This window comes from Trichoplusia ni, chromosome 27 (genome assembly GCF_003590095.1).
Source record: "Trichoplusia ni isolate ovarian cell line Hi5 chromosome 27, tn1, whole genome shotgun sequence".
Taxonomy (NCBI): domain Eukaryota; kingdom Metazoa; phylum Arthropoda; class Insecta; order Lepidoptera; family Noctuidae; genus Trichoplusia; species Trichoplusia ni.
Window position 1 is genome coordinate 3,818,888 of NC_039504.1, and position 23,002 is coordinate 3,841,889.

A 23,002-nucleotide genomic window follows, 5' to 3' on the forward strand; every position below is an offset into this window, starting at 1 on the left:
CAAGTAGAATAAAACAATTTTATAACCTCACCAGAATTCTGTTAGTGGATTAAATGCGGATCGTCAGTTTAATATGGATTCAAAGCAAATAAAGTATCAATACTTAGTTCACTGAGCCCAGTAGATAGGTATTTGTTTAGCGCCAATCCAATCGCCTAAATGTAGCCCTTTCCACGCCATCGACTTTCATGGGTAACTTAGTGATATATTACTTGTTTTATCTTAATGTTACTTTCACAAAAGAATAATTTCAATAGATGCTAATATATAGACATGAAAAACAATCCCTAAGCTATAAAAGGAAATTCTCTCTCGAAATTAAAACACAATGTGTCGTCAAAACGAAGACCGAAAACCAATATTCGAACTTATCAATTGAACTCTTTGTTTGTATTCTAGAAACTAAAGCCTTACAACAAAACTAAATTGATAAGTCTGTTTGTAATTCGATTTCATAGAACCGAGGAATATTTTATTACTCTCATATTCGATTCCCGTTCGCGAACAAAATAAAAAGGCGTTAAATATTTTCGTCTGGCGACACGGCGTCCCTCATGCATGTTTATACGCAAAATGGTTGCTTGACGTTTAATTACGCGGGAAAATGGCGGCTGTCGTGTGGCGGGAAAAGTCTGCGCTGGTTTACTATTGATGTTATATGAGCTATTTTGATTTGATAAGGTTTAGGTTGATAGGGTTGTTAAACTGTGTAAATTTGTGTTTTTTTTGCTAAATTACAAACAAAATTTATTGTACATCGTATTATTTTTATCAATGTTTCGGTTTGAACAATGCCTTTCTTACTAGGAAAAAATCTTTTATAATTCCTGGTATTTGTATTGCCGAATAAATTAAAACGTGTTTTAGCAACTTTTAGTGCGGCCAAAAATTTGATGGATAACTATTTTTTCATACAAATTTTACTGCCATATCGATTAGAACTGAACCAGTTTTTAATAATACATTGATTGAGACAAAGTAAATTGCTCACATCCAGCTTCCATCATTTAAATAGTAATTACGGTTTGAGGCACAGACTCGAAATATTCGCATTGATATTTAGGTAATTGGAATTACAGAAGTAACACGATCTATATTTCATGACCAATGACGTATTGGTCGCTTGACATCTAATGACGTTGACAAATGAGTTACGTTGCGTCACAATAAGTGCTCAGGAACGTGTCACTGATATATTTAGCCCTCTTATCCATCATTCAGGACCGAATTGGGTTTCGGATTGTGAAGAAGTGTTAAATCCTAGCGGCAAAATGTTTTTCGTATTATAAATCCCGATAATATTATAATAACTTTGAGCAGAAAGTTGTCTACATTAAAAAAATTTGATCTTCCTTGTACAACTCTCAAATTTTGAGCAGACGATCACATATTTTACGGGAATTGTGTTTTTTTTTAAAGAAATTCGATCATTTTTGAATTACAGGTGTTTTTATCCTGTTCCTAAAGGGTAAAATCGAATTTATAAGGATTATAAAATCGAATTTATAAGGATTATAAATCCGATTTATACGTTATTTTACGATTTGGATATTAATAAGGATCCGCAGGCCATCCACCCGTCTGTCTCCAGGATCTGTGTTAGCTATATTCTTAAAATTTTCACACATGTTTGTATGTTGCTGCTATGAGAATAAATATAACGTTTATTAATAAATATCACCTAAAACGTAAACGAAGGTTGTGAAGCAAAATGGCTGCTTACCGTTGAGTTACGCAAGCAAATGGCATTTTAGCGTTACAAACTAAGTGTGGCAGAAAAAAATGCAAAAAGATTTTTCATTTTCGAATTTCTAATAATAACTGGCGCACGTATCGTGTTCCCGTATTAATTATTTCACAAAAATATTCACATCACACTGAATTTTCGAAAGGTTGTTGCTCATACGAGATTTACATGAATTCTAAATAGAAATATTAAGCAAAGGCTTTATTTTATGAAAGGAAAACCAGTTATTAGCAACTAGAGATACGTAATGAATCCTGTTTTCGTTCATAAATTTAATGCTTTTAATCTTTTAATGAATAAGGACCGCGTGTGCTACAAAGTTATCCGAAAACAGCTTTTAACAGCAGAATATTTCGTTACAAATTGGAAAACTCTCGGAGAATTGATTGTGTTTTTATTTCGACTCTGCCGTTTCTAATTTTATGATGAATTCATTCGGGGCTAATAAATCGGGTTTCGTTATTACTTGTTTACTTTATTTATTTTAATCTAAACTTTTTAATTGCATTTTTGGGGCAAATAAAGAATATTAAATTCGCTGTATGATTGATATGTTCGACGAATTCCGAATGAAATTGGAACCACTTTTCTGTTTTTAATTTTATTGGTACTTAAAAATTGTTGGAATGCCGAAATGAAATTCATTGGATTTGTATTTTGAACCAGATATAAAAACCGCTCAAGTGTGTTTCAAAACCAATAGGCTAATATAATATAACTTCATATTTGATATGATATTGCTTCAAGAGGCTGAAGATCATAGGCATGTAGTCCTATTATGCTGTCCTAACTTAATTACTGTTAATTCCTGAATGGAAGCTACTTCCTGTTTCTCTGCACCACCTATTGGTTGACTGGTAGAGAATGCCTCTCGCATTAAGTGTACCATTGTACTTGTTTGTACAAGAAGTTTTAAATAAATAAATATGATCTGCCAAATACTAATACTAGTTGTAAGTTAAATCTTATGTTGTATTAGCCTTTTAAAATATGAGAAAATAGCAAAGTTGTTGTATAAAATGAAACGTCAAATAAATGAGATAGTCAACTATGAGACTTCTTGAAATTACTTCACAAAAACAAAACATAAATATAGTAACTATTGTGAGAATAATTCATTACTAAATGATCAACGGTTTACACACGTTTTAGGAGTCCGATTAAGGACTCCGGTTCGGTCCGCACTAGTCGGGCAACCCCGATAAATACGCATGAGCAAAACGTTGCATCATTTCATAAAAAAGTTTTAGATTTCTACTATTTCCAAATCCGATGTACTAATCTCCTTTTATCGCTCAGTCACCTAAATAGAGGATGATTGCTAAACGGTCGGTTGCAATTTGCATAAATTCGACTTGATTTATTGCAATTTTGCATGGGGTTGTGTACAACACTAGCCTGTTATTAGGCCACGTAATCAACTCACGTAAATTAATTCAGTGGGCGTTAAACGCGTGCTATAGTATTAACGAATTAAATCTAGTTAGCTTAATATAGTTGATGTGATATTTTCAGATTTATGCGTGGTGAGCTTGCTGCATTATTCATTGTGACGTGTCATTGTTCTGATTTGGAATCTCTAGGGATTAGTGTTTAATTTTGTGGTTTATTATGTATAATCGATTTCTTTTTCGAAGTTCTGGTCTCCCGTTAGCCCCTGCCAATCCAGATGTTAAATTGAGTGTTCCGTGCAGTGTCATGAAAACAACAAGGATTGTGAAAGCGCAAAAATTTCTAAAACCCAATCTAACATTTAAAAACGTATTTTATTTATATCACTCGTAAAAAAACATTTATTTTTAATCTCTCTTAATATAATAATTTGCATGCAGCAGGAAGGCGAAAAACAGAGAAAGCGGCAGCTTACTATGAAGGTGACTATGACCACTCTATCAACAGTGCTACCCACAAAAAAGAATAAGAATATAGGCGCAACGAATGGAAATTTTTTGTTTGACTAAACAAGGAAATTAAAATCTTTTATTTAAAAGATTCCTCATGAGGATTTCGGCCAGTATACTTCCTTTTCGGCAGCCTTATGGTCAATACGTGACGTCATCAAACCTTCACACAACTCACACATTTCCCTTGAAGGAGTATTTCCCGTGACATTGGTGATGAGGAAAGCTGTTTTATTTTAGGTGCATATAAATGAGTGACCCGATTGACTTTATTCAGTGTTTGGCCTCACGCGTATCAGTTTATAGGTGTACTTGCCTGTGATTTATAACTGTTTTGTTTTGATCCTAGGTGTAGGTTTTTGCGATGTGTTCATGCAACGAAATAAATTCTTCGGGATTAAATCTTAACTCCACATTGTCTAAATAATCACGTAGATCTCACAAACCTTGGTGTTCACTCATTAAGGAAACAATCCAATTGAGAAGTCTTTCTTTTTTGAAGAGGGGTAAAAAACACCCTTCTAGTTATACTTTGTACTTATAAACCGACTATTAACCGAATAGCTGATTCTCAATTCATTTGTTTTTTATGTTTGTTACCTCATAACTTCGGACTGGACCGAATTGATCGGAACCGAATTTGTTGATTCTTTTTTCATTCAACTTGAAAAAGGTTTTATTTCTTTCAGGAAAATAACTCATCAAGTTTGACTCAGTAGTTTTGTAGACTTCGTAGTACGTTTTTGAGATAAAAAATATTATTTTATGAATCTCACTTATTCTTCTACCTCAAGTATTTTGCATTCCAAAATATAATGTTGAAGTAAATTTGCTTTATTTAAACATATTTGTTTATTATATATAAAAACAGTTGATAAATGACCTCAATACATTGAATCAATTACGCTCAGTGGAGCGGAACGGTTCGTTAAAATACAAATCCAATCGATATGACATCCGAGGCGCGAATGTCACGTACGAATTGAAAACGTCGAGTTTATTATATGAAGAAATGTATTAAATATGTATTAGAATAAATACTTGAGATCGAATAATGATATGTTCTTGATGCGATGTATGAAGAAGTATTTGTGGACTATCGTTTTAAAGAATATTTTGTCGAATACCTAATAAATGATGAGTTTGGTAAACAGGAACTTTTTAGTTGATTGCATTATTATAATTGTTGTAGCTTTAACCTTTTCTTATATGAGGCATTACTTTTAGTTTCCATTTTTCTCATGTAGTAGTTAAAATAAAATCAGTTCTTATACAAATAAAAGCTTGTCAAGGGAATTTATAAAATTGTGATCCCTATTTCAAAGATAATATAACCTTTACAATATAATAGCTACATAAACAACAGAGTGATCTAGCCGATACCCTTGGAACCACAAATTGACTGTATTTTATCCAAACAGGATGTTTACGATTTAATTTCCGCAGATCAGAAATCAAACAGATATAAGGAAACCCTTTGACAAAATGAATGTATTCCTAAACCAAGCATAACTTACTGATTCAAAGGTTATTAATTAAAAAAAAAACATTATTAAATTTCATGTTTTGATTGATTTATGTGAACAATGATTTTTGTAGCAGCTTAATGAATGCTGAGACATAGTATACCTATCAAATAGAGTGTTGTTGACACTACGTTAGAATTTCAAACGCTTTGTAATATTATAGGTTTGTAAGGAGAAATAAAAATATATTATTATATTTTGAAACGTAAACTGGTTTGAAAAAATAGCATTTCAGGTCGGATGCTACGTCCGTGGTTTTAAATAACCCGTAAGCGACTATTTCTTACTGGGACAAAAAAGCGTTGTTTCTAATGACGTCACTATTTTACTCAAAACATGCCTTACGTTACTGGGCCTCATCTACATGTGTAAGAAACAACAAACTATATAAAAAAGGTTACACCACTACAATAGGAATAAAAAAGATCTAATAAAAGAGTAGTGAACAATAGATACAATGACTTCATTGCAAAGAAACAACGAATCAATTGCCATGATTAAATTACCTGCAATACGATACACTTTTCAACAGCAAGCAATTTCTTTTCTTCTATTAAACTATCTACAAAGTACCCAAGTAGGTACTTCGAATCCTGTCCCCTAGTTGTTAACGTGTAATCTCCCCAAAATCTTAACATTGTAAGTTGGAAGATCACAAATAAAGTATCAAATTGATTCCTAAGTCTTCGTGCTTCGGCCGATTCAATTTGAAAGTCAAAACGGGGTCTCGGAATATTTTCATTGTGCACCCAATACGGCCGGGAAGGAACTGTGTAGGGCTGTTACTAACGATACTAAGTGAAAAACATTTCTATACTCTTTAAAAAATAAATGTTAGTGTCCAAAGTTCAAGTAGGACCTACTTTTTTAAAGATTTCAGTATATTTCAAGAAAAATAACTAACTAAAACCTTGCAGTTTTATGTATGTGTATTAAATTGTTAACTGTTTCCAATTATTTTATTCAAACTTTTTAACATTTATGATGACAATACGATCTTATAAAATTGTGACAAAAAAAAGGAAAAGCCCATATTAAATATCAACAAGTTGATTACAATACGTTTCCAAACATGACGAGGTGACAACCCTAAACCCGTTTCGTCCGGTTTGATCCCCTTACGAATTGTATGGGGTTCACCATATTGTACGGGATAAACAGTGAGTTCCAACTATCACGCATATTCTATTTATTTTTTATTCAGCACAATGTTTATTCATTTGATTTGCCTGTTTTTTTCATTACAGGTCTCTGATTTGTTTTAGTTATTGGAATAAGAATCTATACTAATATATAAAGCTGAAGAGTTTGTTTGTTTGTTTGAACGCAATAATCGCAGGAAGTAGTGGTTCAAATCGAAAAAATCTTTTTGTGTTGAATAGACCATTCATCGAGGAAGGTTATAGGCTATATATCATCACGCTGCGACTAATAAGAGCGAAGATACAATGGAAAATGTGAAAAAAATAGGGCAGATATAGATTATAACTTATATCTTCTAACCACGCGGACGAAGTCGCGGGCAACAGCTAGTAATTAATATTTATTAAATAAATTGTAAATTATATTTTATTATAAATTATTTTCAAATGGAGATTGTTAAGTTAATAGTGGTAATTTTACAAATATTGACATTATTATAGGTAATAGATAGGGCCTAAATTACGTTATTCGTTTTGATGTGACCTTCGTTCTACGCAGTGCCTAGTCTCGATAATCATTTAGAAAGTAATGAATATCATAAAGACACAAACCATTATAGTTTTAATTGTAAATTTTAAGTACATAATTATATTATTATTTATCTACTTCTTCGTTGCGACTTTAATTTAAATCTATTTTTGTCCTGTAATTAGAAAAAAAAAAATTATTGGCCTATAGCTAGAACAAAAGTGAAACATCTGTTGTTCTGACTAAATCAGGAACCACTGAATAAAGAGGGTCGTCAATTAAAAATAGTCAATTCAAATTCATTTATTTCGGACGACAGTGATCCATATTTGGTTAGTATTGCAAACAGCTTACAATCTAGGGTTAGTAACATTGAAATAACAGTACATATAAAATAAAATACAGGCAGGAATATAATGTTTCCTACCTAATCAACCTCCGCTCAAATTGCCTAATATTTGGAGCATAGCTCTCCGCCACAGCTCTCAGGATATCGTTGCGACTACTCCGTACTCTGTTCAGTAACGATGCAGTTTTTTTGCGTATTATGGCTTGCAAGCAGAATAGTAATATGGCAGAACTTATTGCTTATTCAGTATGAAAAAGGCAGATTTTCATAAAAAAAACTTATTTTTGTAGAAATTTAAAATATCATTCGGAATAAAAAGCATAACAAAGATGTACACTGTCCACATGCGGTGTCACGTTTCGGAACATTCATTCGCCTATTATTAATAAAACATTGAATTTTGCACAGCTGTTGCAGAGTAACTTTATTGAATAAAATAAAAATTGACGATATAAAAGTTTAATAGCAGTATTTTTACGGATAATTCGCTAACTATGCAAGTTAGCGTTTGTTTAAAAAAGAAGTCGGTCTAAAACGATATAAACTTATTTTTTCAAAGAATCACGTTACAACGTCCGCTAACATAACAGGCACACTTTAAGTGTTTTGCTGTCTTTGTCACTGTGAAGAGACAACAGTCACTTAGCAAAGAGAAATTTTCGTTAATTTACCGATAGACAAATATGTCAATTTACGACAAACAGTTAGACTAATTAAGAGATACTATACGCGTAAATCCTTTAAAAATGACATTTGACATTTGGCCATGACTGAGTTTAAAATATTTTTGTCTTACGACCTGCAAAATATGTATATAGGTATGTATTATTTATTAAAAAAACAGTATCTCTGAAGACCAAATAACCTTACACTTAAAAATCCTGAATCACGTTTCAATAAAGAAACGTCGTAATGCTTGATCCAATCTAAAGAACAGATTGGGCCTTTTAATTTGTCAGCGCATCCCACCCGGCCGCGCCGGCACCCGGCCACCGGCCACCGGCTTACTAATGGAGTGGCAGACAGATTGGGATTGTGTCGCAGGTCTGTGCAGACTTGACCATTTATTCCGAAAAAAACCTTTGTTAGATTCGGTTGAAAAACGGCTAGCTTCGGGTACTGCTGTCGTGCTGTGATGTGAGTGGAAATTCAATATTCTAGAAGTTAGAACGAGTACTTTACTCTTCAAAAATAATCCTATAATCCTTAAGTATTTTATAGAGCTTAACTCTGGGAGACGATTATAGTTCTGTGAAATTAGTTACGCTTTATAGAGTTCCTTATGATGCCAAGACATAATAGAAAGCGTTGAAGAGGAAGCGATTCGCGTTAACGTATTTAACTAAGATAAAGCTTTTATTATGTGTACTAGACAACAGATAAACATACTCATATAATTCTTAATACTCACATAATACCTAGACACAGAACAAATTGTTTTACTCATCAGTCATCACAAAAAAATATCCCGGCCGGGAATCAAACATTCAACCTCTGGTAAACAGTCACTAACCACTAAAAGGAAAACTAAAAAAAAAACCAGTGACGATGAACGTATAAACGACTCCTCATCTCACCAACTTCACTCAAAGCTACTTAGCAACGTAACTCATAAAAAAAACAACCTTATCTTCTTACTTTTACTCAACGAATAAACAAAGCAACAACTATTTTTTAAACTCAGTTTCCAGTACGCTAATGCAACCAGTTAACCACCACAAACTGGCTGCCAGTTTAACTTTGTCACGCCATTTCCCTGGCGCTGACTCAAAGCTTCTATTACAGAACTTAGTGCTAATGTATGCTTCACGTTTCGCAGGTGACATCGTTAAGTAAACTAGAGTGCTAATTGATTACGTAACTTTGAATAGATGAGAAATGAAATTTCTGTATGAAAATTCACATGTCCTATTGTCTGTCACTCTGTCTGTTTTGGTCCACTACTCGACAGCATATGTATTTTGCGTGGCAATGGAATATTATGACATGACCAGCGCCATAAAAACTTTAGTTAGAACAGTTAGGTTAGAGTTAAGGTTCCTTTCAATTTTCTTTTCGTGTACTTTGATAAGACAAGTGACAGAAGAAGTGGCAGAAGTATGATTTGACAAAGCAAATAACAATTGAAAATCTTACTAAAAAAATAATGTGTATACGTGTTTATGTCCGTCTATTTACAAGGCTTTATTCTGGCATAATCTTTTTATATTTAAGGATTTGGACAGATAATTCTCGTAATAATTGTTATAAGAAACTAAAAACGGCTTAGTCTAGTTTTGGCTAGCCCTGTAAGCATTATAACTAAACACCGCTAAACTGTCCATTCTGCACACGAGCATTTGAATCCACAACCAACATAATTAACATTGCTGCGTATTCAGAAAATTCACGATATTTACCACAAACCCAGTATTCACGCTTAGCTAATATGAGCAGTACTGAGTTTCATTTAAAAGGCAACTCGCAGAACCCTTAACTAATGCAGTGGACACAGATTGGCGAGCGACAAACTGACAGTACTTGTAGTTTTATTTGGAACAAGCCTTTGTGAACGATCAACGTGAAATATTCCAAGAGTTGTTGCATCACTAAGTAGTTCTTCTAAGTAGAGAGGAAGAAATGTAGAGTCGGATTTCGCTTTTTAGTTCCAGCAATCGATTTTATGAGAGCAAGAATGAATTGGCTCCGTTTAAATGATCAATAGTTTTGTTAAATGCAATTTCTGATTTTATGAATAGATACTGTTCTTCGGTTGTATAAAGTCTCCTTTCAAAACATTAGGGGCTTCCTAATACAGGTATATGATTACGTAAAACGAGTACTCTACGTACGATTAACTGTAAGAGTTTGAGGGATGAAAAGTAAATATTATTAAATGATGTAACGGTTTACTCACGCGTATTTATCGGGGTAGCCCGACTAGTTTCGGACCCTACCGGAGTCCTTAATCATGAGCAGACGCGGCGGGACCGTGAGTCGAACCCGCCGCGAAATACGCGTGAGTAAACCGTTACATCATTTAATAATGAATTAGTCTCACGTTGTTATTATAAATTTCATTTAAAATCTTAAAATGGTCTTTTAAACGAACTAATACGGTTGTAGAAGGGAGATAGTATACCATTAGACATAATAAGCATCCTATCTGTTATTTACAATTGCAGCATCATCCTATCGAGTTCTCAGTTAAGGTAAAGCCCAATATATGGAATCTTCCAATTATTGGATAAACTGAACTATATAAAGCTTACATAAGGTTTAAAATTGTGCAAACGAGACAAATATATGCATATTTAATTCGTGAGCTACGTGAAACTATTTTGTTAGCACCTGCGTTATGTAACGCCACACAAACCGCAGTTTCAAGTAACTCTTTGATGTTTAACACTAATTGTAAAATGGTTTGTTAATGAGATTTTATTTAAGCACACTCATATTTAACGTAATGAACTTATAATAGAGACTGTAGTTGTTTTAATATTGTCAGTACATTATTCATTTTCGATTATTGATTATGGATTTCCAATTAAAATAATGAGTGAGAAAATGTTGATGTGGTTTCGTTATGATGAACAAAATCGATGAAATATTTAATTTTCATATTAAAAGTACTTTATAATATATTTGCTGATTCAACGAATTTCATTTTGCCGGGTTGATTCACGAATCTGTACTATCCACTAAAAAGCGTACAAGAAAGCGTAAAAGAATATTCAAATCGGTCCAGCCGTTTAGGAGGAGTTCAATGACATACACATGTACGGTAGAATACGATAAAATATGTTTACCATTCAATCCTAAGGCAAAGTATACCCAAAAATCAACATGTGTGTATTCGGCCATTTTAACACCAATAACACGATTTTAATATTACCAAGTCGGAACATTGACCCTTAATTGCCTCAGGGAGCTTTTGTCTATACAAACAGACACAGTTAAAATGTTAAACAGGCCTAATATTGCCCAAAGGTGGAGGGATTGGAATAATAGACATAAAACAGTAGGGATTAATAGTGGATTTAATGCTTGTTCGAGATCCTTCCACTGGGCCCAATGTGGTGACCGGAGCCATCTAAAATAACCCTCGTGACCTAACATTACAATAAAATATACTCACACTACAATACATTTACACCTTTATCTCACTACACATAAGGTGCAATTTTGCTTAGCAGGTAATATATCGGTGCATGAAATTCCATGATGTTACTTAATTTGTAACTTTAAGTCAGTTTGAATAAAGTGTACATTCGAATAGAGGGATTAAAGGTTTATTCTTTCATGCTATGCAGCCTATCTTAAAGGAAGCACTGGAAGTAATAAATGCAGGTTTAGAATTCTTTCCGGTATATATTGAAAATGTCTTTCATTTTTCAGACTTATAATATTAAAATGGAAAAGTATTATAACACTACTTGTAAAGAGGAATATACGTTTTTATCGACAACTGGCACAGAACTCACACCCACTTATTTATTTTTAAATATCATGCTTGTGTTTTCTTCATCGAATCAGAGGTATTAATTACTTAAGCATCATATGTTATCATAATAACCAGCCCTAACGTTTTTGTTTTCACACACATATTATGTTAGCCAAACGTTTAAACATTATTTTCATTGAAATTATTTGAGCTGTACTAAACATCTAAGTTACTTACGTAAATGCCGGGTGGCCCGGCTTGCTTTTAATAATGAAAAATAAAATCTCACTTACTACGTGCATAAAAACTCTTACCACAGGTAACCATGGCAACCGAAACCAGTATAATCTTAACCGGCAACCTCCTCATAATACATTCGCAGTGAATAAACACTCCATTAATTCTCACAACGTTACAGAATTTAATTCACTCGCCAAAGCCCTGGAGAAGGAAATAAAATTTTCTTTCACTCATAAATCAAGAATTCAAGAAGTTTAATTACCCTTAGCGTTTTTGAGAAGAGGTTAGACTGTGAGCGAGAGCGGAAGAGATTATACTGACATTAAGGAATATTGGTACTCATGAAATCGAATCTAGATACGGTTTATGCGGCCTGACTTGTGGATACTGTCTTATTTAGCAAAATGGATTGATGATATAAATGATGCCACAAACAGGCACGACAAACTAATAATATCCCTCTTTTTGGGTCGGAGTTTATAAATACGGTATTGAGCTGATTCCTGTGGGATTCGAGGCTGACAGCAACTCAGGCTGAATAGGTGACAGCCAGTTTATTTATAATACTCTAGTGAATCTATCGAACTCCTAACTTCTTTCGAGTTCATTTCGAGCTAAATGAGGAAGTGTCGAAAGTTGAACTTTTGTTTTTTCTCGTAATAGGTAAGTCGTATTCTGACCCTTCTGTTTATGAGACTTTCTATCGCTTAAACAGTTAAATATCCTATTTTCTATCTAAATTAGAACATAACATCGTAAACATACGAGTAGATATCGCGACCACAAAAAAACTATGATTAGAAAATCAAAACACACCCCTCCTAAAAATAATAATTAGAAAAACACGTATACGGCATGTTTTAATAAACACCCAGACATCTACAGACGTACAACAAACGCATTTACATCAAACAAGAATAATAAAAAGCTACAACGCAAATGTTAGTCCATAAAAGCACATTGTAATATTTATGAGCAGTATCGGTACTTAATCTTCAAATTATTCCGCTTCGTATTAAATCAATTGATTATGCAAATGCCCCGCTGCCATAAAGACTGCAACTTAGCATGTACGATCCGCAAATTAAACTGGCTCACTTAAGCAAGAAGAATACGCGAGGACGTGTGCTCCTGCATTCAACCTGCGCTTTTCTTTTAAGTACCGTCAGCAGAACACTTAAGCTGAAAATAATAAGGTTTTGCTAATGAATTTTTTAGAGGTTTTGTGTGAAATTGACCTACATTAAGTAGGAATTGATGTCTGTTCTCCTTTGGGTAAAGTTGTAAACTACAAAGACAAGTTAAAATACAACGAAACAGTTTTCTTTTCAGACGAAAGTAGATATACCTACAATTAACAACGAAATTATAACGTTTAGCCGAAACTTACGAAACCAAAAAAAGATCGACAAGTTATCTTCATCATAAACTCTACCTCCCGACCCTCAGTACGACGTCAGCGGATAGGTCCGAACTTCCCAACTTTAATTACGCGGAAGTTTTTTGCTGACGCTATCGGATGTTGGCTGAAAAGAAGCCATTACTGTGGCAGTGTGCTCTTTGTCTCACGAACCGTGTCAGTCTTAGTACTCGGCTTTTGAGTTGCACCCAAGGTTTAAGAAATGGTACAGAGACCAACATAACCTGAAGCAAGACTTCTCCAGTCGAAAGCGAGAGGCCGCTCTACGTTTTATAGCGCTATCTCTTTCACAACTGAAACGGTTTTAGTTAAAGTGGGAGTTCCACAGTACTGAGAAATTGTTCGTACGTTAAAAGTGTAAAGTGCCATAGTTAGTTAGTGTGCCGTAAAGGTTTTGTGTTGTATGGAAATAATGCATTGAATAGCATTCAGCGAATAATGTTTTATGAAAATGTGGGTTTGTGAATGAAAAGAGGGATTTTGCGTGCATTTTCGGTGTTTCTGATGACTTCAATAAATATGAATTACTGTTTGTGGATTGATTAGTAAAGCATTGTTATAATTTTCACTCAATTAATTTTAAATTAATTATTATTTTTAATTTCATTATGTTTAAATTATAAGCTCGGGTATTATTGGAAAAATAATAGCTTACAAGTGTCTTAGTAAAGACACACATCTTATACTAATTCATAACTTCAATCTCTAAAGCAATGAATTTCGGATTAGGACAACACAAACTAAATCGCATAGCATTTGAAACCCTCCCCATACTCGTACCTGTCGCACCTAACTTAATTGTAAGTTGTCACCCAAACGAACACTCCAAGTTCCTTCCTAAGCTTATAACACACGATAATCCCCCGTTCCAAACTATGTATAACACTCATTATAACTTGAACATTATGACGGAGAACTTTAAAATGTCGTTTACTGGAGCTCAACCCTACCCCACCACCACATTATAAAATAACACTGCTGTTAGTGTGCAAGGTGTGCAAGCGAGATAGAACGGTACAATTCGTAGAGCGGCATCCCGCTTCCACTACAGCAGTTTGTTTAAGAGGTGGTTGTAAGCGGGGGTTTTGTCCAACTTGAATTTAAGTAAAAACTTTAAGTTGGCTATGGCCTTATGTTTCAAGTTTCAATTTAGAAGAGTTCCAGTTTTGTTACGTTATGCTTCTCATTATGGTAATTTTAGCGTGGATGTCGCTAATGGCGAATTAATAGCAGATGGGTTGAATACAAAGCATAGTATGCTTAGCGTAAAAAAGAAAACTACACTACAAGACAAAACGTTAAAATTGACGTTACCTACTATGCCTTTAATAGGAATGATTATGAGGACATGGTTGCATTTATAGTCCGGTTATGTCGCATTCTTGCAATATGTCAAGTCGTGACCGTAAATCCAGCCGTATCAGTTTTCTTGAAAAATAAAAAGACGGTTCAGTTAGAAACGGACTCCTGGTACTGAGGTTTCTACACAAATAGGTATACTAAAACAAATTAGCATAGAATAATAGTCGGATTCGCGATACTTTGGGTTCTGGGGTTAAAAAAAGACAAATTTGCTGAAATAAACTACGACTTTACCGTACTGTTGCTTAACCCCTATACAGCCGGGCAAATAAAAACCTTAAAAAGAAAAAAAAATAAGAAATTTATCGAACATTCAATTTTCACGTCTGTTTTAATAACATTACTACCGAAAACTTTTGTAATACAACATTTTAAAACCTCTCAACTGCAGCCCGCATCCGGTCGTCAGTTAATTTATGAAGCCTTGCTTGCATTGCAGGCTCACTGTACATACCATACTCTGTGCACTGAATCTCGTTATTTATTCATCGCGGAGCATACATTTCACGGATGATCCGCGAATTAAGGCTACATGCGCGAGAATATATTAAAAGTAACTTGTGGATGCAGGGAATACTTCAATACGGCGGTTTGCGAAGTTAGCTATAAGATGTTAGGGGATGGATTAAAATTAGGTAAGTGATGTAATGGGGGAATAATCTAAAAGTATTCTAAGGATCTATTTTTTTTATTAATATGAACGTTCGTCATCATCAGTCCTCCATACAGGAAAATCGAGCTCGCAATATTGGTGAATGACTTCTGTAAAAAGCCATTTTCCAATTTTCGTGAGTTGTTTTATTTAATTATCTGCTCGTTGTAAATGTTTTCGGCAAATATTTTTAGGAAGTTTGGAACGTTAACTGAATAAAAATTTTAAAGCCAACACGAAGCTTAGAAATTGAAATAAAAACCATATTGAAAGGATAATACGAATCATAGTTTTTCATTTATAGTTACATTTCGTCAAAAGATGAAACATCAAAGGTACTGAAATCTGATTCGCAGTTTCGCCATGGACACTTGGGAGTACCAATACAATACCAGATAATTTAAATTAATATCAAACAAGGTATATTTACCTAACGCTTCTGTATTGTGTATGCTAGTTAGATTCCAGTTGGTTTTCCCTTGACGATGGATTGTTTAGTCCGAAACAGATATATTACCAGTTGAGAGCCTAACCGTTTGGCAAATATTTGACAATAAACTCACCACCATTATTATTGACTATATAATTTATCAAGTAACAATTTATCATCAATTTCATTAAGTTACCAATGACACCGAGCTATTAAGTCCTTTTTTCTCTACATTAGATGAGATCAATTTTACTCAGTTTGGCTTTAACCGTTGAAGTGAGCAGAAGAGCGAAGCTATAGCGTAGATACGGGTACTTCTTGAACGAAGCGGTGGAGAAGAAGATTTACAAAGGCCTTTAAAAGCCCTGAAAAAAGTAAACAGTACGCAAGATTTTCAAACAAAAACAATAACAGAATAAGTGGAACACCAAACGGAGAAACGCAAAGCAAAAATCACGACGACACTCCTATCAAATACGTTTGACATCAAAAGAAAGAGTCTGCCTTCAATATTAATCTTGAGAATTGAGGTATTCGTTCAGATTGAACAAACGAGTTCGAGTGAGCTTATTAACTGGAGGAACAAAGGAATCAGTCAGGCCGAGTAATCTGCTTACTGAGAAACGAAATGTACAGAGACGCCGTGCGACACACGATAAGAGTTGTGTTACTCGTGAATCATATATCACGCCTGTAAATATTTGCGCGAACATCACTCGGGAAGGTTATTGAAATGGTATGACAAATGTTGGGTTTTATGCCATTTTGTTATGTTAATTGTTTTTTTTTTGTAGGCGTTTTAAAATAATCCGTTCGTTTCGTTTCTTTACTCCGTTTTGTACAACACAGACAGAGGAAACGTTTACAAACACATCAAGTAGATATGCATTTATAAAATAATCTGAAACATTCGAAACATCAAGTTTTAATAAATGTTTTCAATAAGGTTTGAGCGATGTGAGCTTTTCTTTTGATAATTACTAGTGTGAGGACATTTAGTCAGCAAATGCAAATCGACGGCTACGACAGTTTGACTGCGCGACTCTTCCACTGCGTCAGCCCATGATAAAGGACTTCTTGAGTCCGAAACTAGTTGCGCGATCCCGACAAATATGTAAACCGTACGTTTTTTAATATGACCATTTTTTCCTGCCTTCATCCATCCAGGAAGCATAGGCATATATTAAAGTCTACCTACACGTACGAGAGTAAGCAGTAACTCTGTACCGACTTCCGCAACAAGGGAAACCCGCCTCCGGCCAAAAGTCTTGCGTCGTGAAAATCGCCAGATGTTCAAACAGAACGCATTAATAAAATTGCATTGTGTTGCACGCGAGGCTGTGTAGCTTCCGGGGAACCTGCAGTCATGTAGCTACACTGTTTTTGTTAAGAGTTGTGTTGTGTTACGTTATGTACATATGTAATGTTAAAATGAAACCTGGTTTAAACTTCATTATTAGCGCCTGAATTGAATCGTTTTGTTTTAATCCCATTCATACAAGCTATTGAAAATCGTTTCAGAATATTAAAAACTAAATATTACTATGTATAAAATACATTTCCGATCAAAAATTATAACAGATATACTTCACATAAAGATCAATAAAAGAATAAACATTTTAAAATCAGAGCTTAATAAAAAACCGTTTTAAAAATCTAAAAGAGCTCAAGCACGTTTATCTGTATCCGATAACGAGATGTTCAATAAAAAGGCAATCTTTTTATCGATACTTAAGCCTGGGATCGGTAACAATCGTTTAGCAGTCTATTCGACGGCTGCCTGCAACGACTGATCTTTCTATGTAGATAAGGGAATCGATAGTAGCTTTTTACTTACTTGTAAGGTCAAACTGGCGGAAAGAGTTTAATTGTTGGCATTAAAAGCAAATGATATTACTAATTTTTATTAGGACAAAATCAAAAGTCCTCTTTTGTTGTTTATATGTATTTAAAACAGTATCTTCGCTTCGCCGATTTGAGTGGTTTATTGAAGAGAAGAATGTAAAAAAATATCAAAGCTTTTGTTCACTTTGTGTGGAAAAAAACGAATTTACTGAATATCTACTTACAAATTTACTTTAGATCAAAAAAATTGTACAAAATCTGTAACAAGACAGAACCACCAAAAAATAGACCAAAATTTCGCAAAGTCGTGGAATTCGCTGTTTAACTCAACTCATGCTACGTGAACAACATTCAGAACCTAAAGCTACAAAATGGTTGTTTAAACTAGATTGTATCAGCTGCTAAGGTGAGATCAGGAGCAATTTGTCCGTCTATTAGACACGGCTAGCGTTAACGACTGATCGGGTTCAGATACGGGCAGGAGCACGACGGACTTACACTTTAAAGCATACTATTACTAAACGTTTAAAGGCTACTATTTCCAGATAATTTAGTTTCCTACGGCAATAGGGATAAAGACAATTTTTTTTTGCAGTGTCCATCTTGTAGTTTTTTGTATAATAATGGATACGTATTTTTTAATTTGTCCCGCAAATATAAATTGATCAAATTACAGTGAATGAAACTTACGCGTGACGTCACTATTGAGTATAAATTTTATTCTATCGTTACGTCACAAGCCCCCTCTCCTAAACTTTAAAGCAGTTAAATCTTTGTCAATTCTAGTTTTTCTGAAAAAGGAAAAAATACGTGTCTCATACTTTTCAATTATCTGAGGGACTAATGAGATTTTTTTCTTTTTATACCCAGTCATCATCCCCATTATGTAAAAATAAAGTTCAATAGTATTTTTACAACCTAAAATAAGTGACTTCCAATATTATTTTAAGGCACCAAATGACAGCTATTTCACGTTAAATCAACAAAATTGGTTCACAGTACAGACCCACAAATTGAGAACCTCCTTCTTTTGAAGTCAGTCGATAAGTGGTTTTATTGAATGTCTACTTGCTGCTTTCTTTTGACAGGGGTGATAATAATATCATAAAGCATAAGGTGACTTTGAACTCAGTGCGAAACGTTTCAACTCAAAAAAAATGTTCAAATTCAGGTTGTTAGACTACGGACTGATTAATTCACCTTCAGATGTTCAGATGATGGAGATTCTTGGATAGCCACACAAAACTAAATCAAAACAAAAGAAGAGATCCTAGAAGTCTCAATTTTTTTTTCTCGTCATATCTGTCCACTCTATCCATTAGCTCCACATAGACTGATATGCATTATGTTGCACAAGTAAACATGATTAGATCCTCATTTGTTAAGAAACTTCTAATAATAAGGACCAAAGCTCCTCCAAATTCATTCTAACGTTTCAAAACCAACTGCGCGACGGAACCAAGTTTTCGACGTTAATTAATTACAGGCACCGACACCGATTAAATGGGACATCGTAAGAGATTCACATGTTGTTATGAGTAGCTTGCTGGTTTAGTTACATAGGGACAAACTATCGCGGTGTGATCCTTAGTAGATGATATAATAATCTGGGGTGTCAACTACATCCATACCAATTATATATTATTATCAATATTGGTCAAGTATTTTAAGCAGAAAGAGCATAACATAAATTTTCTTCACGATTCCAAAAGCCTTTACTTATTACAAGTTCGTAGAAGTGCAAGATCCAAGTTAACGAGGTATTATATGTCTGGTTCGAGACAAAATAAAACGTATTAGCTAATTGTTGGAACTCCTTACTCTCCTCCGTTCTTCTTAGAGAATTCTCTGAGGCGACAGGCTGACAATTACCTTGCTCCGCTGCAATTGGACTTGATTAAAACCTTCAGTTGCAACGTTTATTCGTATTTTTCTGTTAGATGTCGTTTTCTTGTTTCATGTATTGCTTTTGTACAAGTTGGTTATTTAAATAAAATTTTAGAAATTTTAAGCTACTGTTGTCTAGCTTTTTTTTTCTCGATTCCTTAATTTTTGATCGTGATATGATATCAATTTTTTGAAGAATACGCAATTAAATTACAGTTTTTACTAGCTAATGTTCACCTTATTTTCTAATAACTGATATTTGATTTTTTAATGATAGAACGTTTAAATTGCAATAAATTAATATGGGTAACAAACAAAATTGGTAAATAATGACCTATTTAATGTTATATACATATACTATTAATTAGTAAAGTTGCTGTTGCAAAGACTGTCTACAGAAATAGGATATTAAAAACCAACGTAACATTTAATTAATAGAACTTACGAGGTAAAATAACGTTAAATAATTCGACCAACAAAATGAGAATACTTTACGGCAGACCGCGCAGAAAATTACCAGCAAACTGAAAGGATCTGACCTCCCAAAACATATTTAGCCGAAGCGTAACGCTAGATAATTAAAGGAAATAATGATTAACATTTGCAAATTAGTTCGCACCAACAAAAACATGGTTTAATTAAAATTCAAAGCTGTAATAACGTTTTTATTCTAACGAGAAATTTGGTATTTTGTAAATTGAGGATATAAATAGAAGTGAAATTCGGCCTTTTATTTACTATATGTTTTCATAATTTTTGAGGAAATTTCACCTTAACATGAAAATTTAGATGGAGTTATTGAATTGCCTTAAGGCGATGGTTGGATATAAGATTATACTGTAGATCATGTCTTGGTGACATCTTCAAGGTCATGAAAGGGTCAGCTTTTCTGATATCAAGCTGGATTAAGGATGTTGTGTTGTAAAATCCAATGTTTAATTCCTTATATTATGTCCTTTAGCAAAGATGAGTAACTTTGACTCACCAATCTGTTGTGGAAGTGAGACGACGTTATACAGGGTGTATCGCGCTATCCCATTTTTATAAATAATGTTGTCTTATAAGAAATCATGGTTATCTAGACATTGAAATAAGCAGATATTTTTCATTACATCATTGTACAACTCATGTGATAATTAGCTCATAGAAACAATACAGAAATAAGAAAACTAATAAAAAATGTAGTTTAATGTTTTAAATGAAACGGTTTTCTACATGTATTGACTTAATCCTCTAGTCAATTATAAATTAGCTGTGAAGCAAATGAGATTGTTTATTCTCTAATTTTTTTCATACGTCAATTCTTTTATACTTATGCATGATTGATTTATTATAAAAGTTAATTTTCCACTAATATAACGTTAAGAGACCAAGTTGTTTCATTCATAAAAATAAAACAAAAAATCTTCTTATTTCTACCTTTAAAAATGGACCAGTAGGTAGAAAATTAAAAAAAATACATCCCGCCAAGGGTCCAAGGTGTGTGAAAACTCCAAACATTTATCACTGGGACAGCATATTCAATTACTAGATGTAAATGCGGACCTTTCCTTATCTAATTTATGTGAGCGCTAACCTTGTTCAGTCGGCTTGAATTGTTCGTCCATAGTCGTCCATGCGTGGATGCTTCGAAGGGTTGCATCCGTTTCTACTCTTGTGAGATACTGTTCATGTGTTACTAGGGCTTGCCCATTTTGTTCGCAATGACTGAGCAAAACGATAGTAAAATGTATGTAGATCAGGTTAGTTTAAACTTCGTAACATCTCCGACACACAACATCCTTACTGAAAAAGAAACTAATTCGATAACGTTTTTATTTGATCCCGACTATAAAAAAAAAACAGATTATTGAAGAAAAATATTATTCTTTTCATCTTGATATTCAAATTCGTTCTACATAAATTCTCAACAAAATCAAATACATATGTGATGAATCTGAAAGCGTAAAAGACAAGCAGACATATACATTCACGTAACAACAATCGAAATTATTTTTAACTTAACCTAAAATTGTGATATTTCTCTAGTAAATTGTGTTAATTCTCTGTTTCGTACATCGTCGAGACCTCTCTGACCTTTCATTCACGCCTCCTGTCTTACGCAGTTCACTTGCTTTAAATTATTGCCTCGTAAGTAAAAGCTGGACTGGCCTTGGTTTAATAAGACTTAACGAAATGTTTTATTGTACACATTATTTATACCTCCCTTTATTCTTACTAAATATTGTATTGAAGTTATGAAGGTGTAACTGCACAATCTTACTTTAAGGAATTTAATCCTTATATCGCGAGGGGTTCCACGAACATTCAAGTCACATGCGCAAAAACACCTAGACTCAGAATAAGCATTCGTGGATGACACAAAGGCTTATTTAGTTTCAACTATATGCATTCATGGGTAGCAGAGCCGGTGCAACAAAATTAAAACTTAGGCATTTTTTTCTTGAGTTTTACAGTTCATAAAACCTCCTCTTATAAGGCAAAAAAACAAAGTGGTTTCAGAAACGGTAGTAAACTGATGTTAAGGAAGGGTATAATGGGTACTTCATTCCGAATTCAAATTATTTATAAAAAAAAAACAACACAAGGAGTACTTATATCATTCAGTATGTACTTACAGTTTTTAGTTTCCATAAAATTACAAGTATAGTAGCCAATTTCAGAGCATTTCGAGTTAACTTGGCAGTTTATATGATTGTGGCTTAAATAGGTGCCAAATGGTGGCGGACTGTGTAGGATGCTACACAAAAGTTTAGAACAGTGCCAAAATTATAAATCTGTATCACGTTTTAGCATAATATAAATACTTAAAGCCAAGTACGAACGCGACACGCCTTTATTGGCGTGAACTTTTGTTTTTCCTTTTTCATTTTCTGTATTTTATTTTCACATTAAGAGTGTATACAGCAGATACGTTTACACACTGTGTGAACATCTCAGACACTTTCCAGACACAAAACAACACCTACTTTCGAGTAAAGTTATGATCGTCTTCTGTTTGGCTTTTGCCCAAGCTATATCGATGGTTACAGTACAGGGCTCAATTGAATATGTTTCTTTTTGAACAGCTCACCTCGAGCCATTGGATTTTGGACTATTTTATATACATGAGAGATCCTGTTGTAGTGAAAAATAACCATAACTATATAAGTGACTAAAAACCCAAAAGAAGCAGGCCCACGCAATACTTCATTGTTTATAATCCTTAAACTAAAAATACAGTAAACAAAAACAAACAAAAATCCATCTAAACTATTCGAGTTAAACTTAATGACGCTCGATTCAATGAAGTCAGCTGAGGCCGTGACGTCATCAGGCTTAATATCGTCAGCAAACAATGCGCGGCACGGAGTTTAATCTGGCCTTAGTGCATTCATCATCTATGCTCTTAATGAATTTGAGGCACAACTCCTAACTAGATGCCTAATGTACGTCGCTGCTTCTAGTTTTAATGAAATATTCAATACTGTTTCTAGGTGCATGTCTCTGATAGGTATGTTTTGAGAGTACTATATTCTGTGCTCTTAGGTGGAGTATCGCTTATGTAGC